The sequence below is a fragment of the Pinus tabuliformis genome, chromosome J (assembly GCF_031772625.1).
Source record: "Pinus tabuliformis cultivar Carrire ecotype Pingquan chromosome J, CPIR1, whole genome shotgun sequence".
In the NCBI taxonomy this organism is placed as follows: domain Eukaryota; kingdom Viridiplantae; phylum Streptophyta; class Pinopsida; order Pinales; family Pinaceae; genus Pinus; species Pinus tabuliformis.
The window spans coordinates 1143214135-1143218800 of NC_142295.1; the positions used below are offsets into that span (position 1 = coordinate 1143214135).

The following is a 4666-nucleotide window of genomic DNA, read 5'->3' on the forward strand; positions in this document are numbered from 1 at the left end:
ACCATGGAGGAAAAGAACATGCCTTCAAAACCTAGAAAAATTTGTCCAAACAATTAATGCATGTGCAAGTAGATCTAGGTTCTATGGTCTACCAAGCTCGTTGAGTAGATCAAAATGCTCGAGCTAAGTATTCCACCAAGCTCAATAATGCCTTCCAACTGTAGGTTGGAAATTTGAAGCTTCACGTACTCTACCAAGTTAGGAATTATTTTAAAGTAGGTAGAGAGGTTGTGAAGCCAAGAATCAACAACCTCTCCATTGAATTGGCGTGAGAATTTCGTCAATTAAAACAGGTATCGAGTTTCATATCTCCTAGAGGTTGCCTTTGCTATTGTAGAGTGAGAAGCTCATGAAGAGCCATTTCTAAATCATAAATTGATTATTCCTCATTGGAGGGATATCAACGTGGAGGCATGGTCTACATGCATGCAAAGAGAAGAATACTAAATAAGAATGTCAATTAAACCTTGAGAATGGTGTAAAAATGCTACAACATAAATTCTCAAAAAATAAAATAAAAATAAATAAAAAAATAAAAAATACTTGATCATTGACTCTGATACCGATTTATTTGTAACTGATCCTAAAAAACACACATAGAGATTCACGTATGCTGAAAGTAGAAAATGGAGAACATAGATTTCAATGTAGTCATGAGAGAGTAAAGCTAGAATAGAAAATTCTCTATTATTTCTTTTATTAAAAATCCTGTAGCCCATTAATTACCGAGGTGGTATACACTTTTATTAAACTAATACTTTCTAAAAATAATAGAAAGGAAAAGTTAATTTAGAAATTGCATTCAGATAAGTGGTTTATACCATACCGTTGAAGTGGGGTAGTTATATTTATGTATCTTGGTATATCACTCTAAACATAACTATCCAATTACTAGTTTAACAACAGATATAGTTTTTTGGTCCTATTTGGTAGGGACTTTGCGACAATATTATATAGTTTTAGTTTTAGATTTAGTTTTGTTTTTTGTTTTTAAATATGGTTAATTAAAAATAAAAACATTTATTCTATTAATTAGACCAAACATAATAAGTATATAATTAACTTTTTCTAGAATCTGGATATTAATACAAAATTCTATTAATACTTGTGTGGGAAGAATGACTATAAAATGTGTTTACATTATATATGATCCTAAATGCTCCAGAAAACTTTCATTTAACGCACAAAAAATTACTATACCACATACTTTCATTTGACACACAAAAAATTACTATTTTTTCATAATTACCCTCTATTTACAGTAAAATCTCAATGCAAGTAAAGCTTCACATTTCCATGCATTCTTTCTTTATTTGTTATTTAGGGTTCATACAATTAGGATAGATTGTTATATCATACATGGAGTAATGAGCAACTTAGTAATTTACTCAGTTTATCTATTGGTTCGACAAGAGTTGTTGAACGAATGGAATATTGGTTCATAGCCACCTTACTATGAATGCACCTATTGAAACCCTAGTTTCATTGGTTTACTTGTTAATTTATTAGGGTTTCATTGGTTTACTTGTTAATTTATTTTACATACTTGGCTTATGGTCAAGTACAAGATCTAATTACTCATTTGGTTGGAGGTGTATATTGATTATGAACAAAGGAATAGAAATCGAGGGGAAATACAACAATAGAAAAGGCCGAATAGAGAAAAAGTATAACATAATATTGAATTCGTTATTTAGTGTTAATAAAAATATTGGTGGTTCTCACAGCATTCGAGAGTGAACCAACTATAATCATAATCATAAAATGTGAGTACTCTCGAGGGAATTCGATATATGATTCTAGAAGATGAAAAGCTACAACAACAGGAGCCACTGTGAATGTGAATTTGAGCGAGGAGACGTCTTCCAAGCTGAGAGGGTGGTGGAGTCATGAAGGTGATTTCGTGGAAACGGGCAGTTACACTGAAAATTCGATTATCATGTTCGAGGACTGGTCCATCCCTTGTTAACACTGAATTAATTAAGCCGACGTTTGGTTGTGAGCTCTAATTTCCAATTTTAATAATATTAAATTGATATTTGATGGATTGACGTGGCGATAGATAACAAATAGAAATAGAATAGAATAGGGTCACGTCGTTTGATTAGTGTGCACCCAAACTAGTATAGTACATATTAAGGGTGGAGTCTGTTTCTCTCCCATGAGTTACTTTCGACATATACTCTAGCAATAGCATTTGCTTTGCGCGCCTCGGGTTTTGGTGTATTTTTTACACATAGATTTTTGAGGGGAATCTATTTGAGCTTATATTTCTGGTAAGAAAAAGATCAGAAATCAATGGAAACCTCGGCAGAGAAGCAGGAACAGATTGTTTCATTCGTTGAAATAGTTGGGGAATCGACAGAAAAGGCGCGGCAGTTTTTGGAGGCAACGAATTGGAATCTAGACGAAGCGATACAGTTATTCTATGCTCAGTCTGATAATCAAGAATTGCCATCGGCTTCTACTAGTTCTAAATTAAGTAATGCTCCAGTAGTGGAAAGGCAAAGCAATGAGTACAGTGACCATACAGACTATGTACGCCCACCACTACCAGTTAAGAGGGAAGCATTATACGATGATGAGTATATACGAAGAAGAGGTCAAGAATCGGAACAACCTAATTCGAATAGATTGGAAGGGCTGTGTCCCCCACCATTCGAATTGATTTTCAAAGGCAGTTTTGAGCAGGCGAAGGTGGAAGCTGCAGACCAAGGAAAATGGCTCATCGCAAATATACAATCCCCAAAAGACTTCAGCTCTTACATGCTTAATAGAGACACTTGGGCCAACGAAGGTGTGAGGGAGACAATTAGTGCATTTTTCATTTTCTGGCAAATTTATGACGACAATGAAGAAGGGCGAAAGGTGTCCACCTATTATCATTTGAGTGAGATTCCGTCAACACTTGTTATTGATTCTATCACTGGACAAAAAATGAAAGCTTGGACAGGCACCATCGATCCACAGGAATTGTTACAGGATTTGATACCTTATATGGATAAGGGCCCCAAGGAATTCAGCCTTCGAAGGAGGAGGAGGGTGACATCAAATGTTAATAATAATATTGCACATGAACAAATAGTACAAGGGAAAGACGTTTTAGCTGACTTTGCTTCTTTGGCAATCAAGGAAGATAATCAACAAAAAGCAGTAGAGGCAATCAAGGAAGATAATCAACAAAAAGCTGCAGTGAAACGAGAGTACCCAGCTCTCCCAGAGGAGCCACAAGGTGATAAAGGAGTGAACATCTGTCGGTTAGGTGTCCGTTTTCCTGATGGCAAGAGAGTGCAGAGGAGGTTTCTGCAAACTGATCCCATACAGTTACTTTGGTCCTTCTGTTCTTCTCAAGTCAAAGAAGCCAGTGATGGGCGGCAATTTAGACTGGCACATGCAGTTCCTGGTGCATCATCTAAAACATTAGAATACGATAGCAACCTCACCTTTCGAGACTCTGGACTTTCCAATACGCTCATTTCCATGACGTGGGAATCGTAAATGGAAACCTTCAGGGTGACTTGAACACCCTGTAAAACTTGCAAAACTTCGGCCGGCCAGCATTTTCTCAGTTTACTCTTTCCACATATCATGTTATAGATAGTAACGTAGAACGTAAACCCTATAAACTAGAAAGATTACTCGTTTTATTCTCCTCATACATCATGTTCTAAACGGTGACGTGGCACATTTCAATGTATACCTTGTCGACTTAAATTTAAACATTTCAAAATATCAATGTCAACCATGTAAACTTAAATGTGTTTCAAACTATCTTGGTAAGAGTTTATCCCTAACTGTTTTAATCTAAATATTATTGTTTTAATATAATTACTGCGCTCAGATGCTCTCCTAAATGTATGTTTTAGGTAAGAGTTTATTCCTTTTATGTTTTTTTTTTTTTTGTGTTTAGTATAGAAAAGATGTGGTGTATTTTCCTGTAAATATTTTCTCAGAACGTAAACGCTATAAAATAGAAAGATTACTCGTTTTATTCTCCTCATACATCATGTTCTAAACGGTGACGTGGCACATTTCAATGTATTGCTTGTTGACTTAAATTTAAACATTTCCAAATATCAATGTCAACCATGTAAACTTAAATGTGTTTCAATCTATAGCTTGTTGACTTAAATTTAAACATTTCGAAATATCAATGTCAACCATGTAAACTTAAATGCGTTTCAAACTATCTTGGTAAGAGTTTATCCCTAACTGTTTTAATTTAAATATTATTGTTTTAATATAATTATTGCGCTCAGATGCCCTTGTAAATGTATGTTTTAGATCAGAGTTTATTCCTTTTATGTTTTTTTTTTTGTTGTGTTTAGTGTAGAAAAGATGCGGTGTATTTTCCTGTAAATATTTTGATTCATTAAAAAATAAAAATATTAGTGTAATGTAAAAAAAAATTACAAAAGTATCTTGTTTATAGTAAATTGTGGCTTAGTTTAATTAATAGATGCAAATCTGTTTTCTTTATTACATGGCAATACAATTTCTAGTGAAATTTTGATTTACCATTTCAAATACACTTTTGAATGCCTAAATAGATTAAACGTCGTAAAAAACATTAATGCAATAAATATTTGCATATTAAATAAGTTTGACTAAAAAATTATACTGCATTTTGAACAAAATTGACTAGAAAAAATACTCTAAAAAAAGC

At 33.8% G+C, this 4666-nt stretch overlaps 1 pseudogene; it reads left to right on the plus strand.

The window, feature by feature from the left end:
* The first annotated feature begins 2298 nt into the window (after nucleotides 1-2298).
* On the plus strand, nucleotides 2299-3498 carry LOC149231131 (plant UBX domain-containing protein 7 pseudogene; annotated as a pseudogene).
* Nucleotides 3499-4666: the final 1168 nt, after the last annotated feature.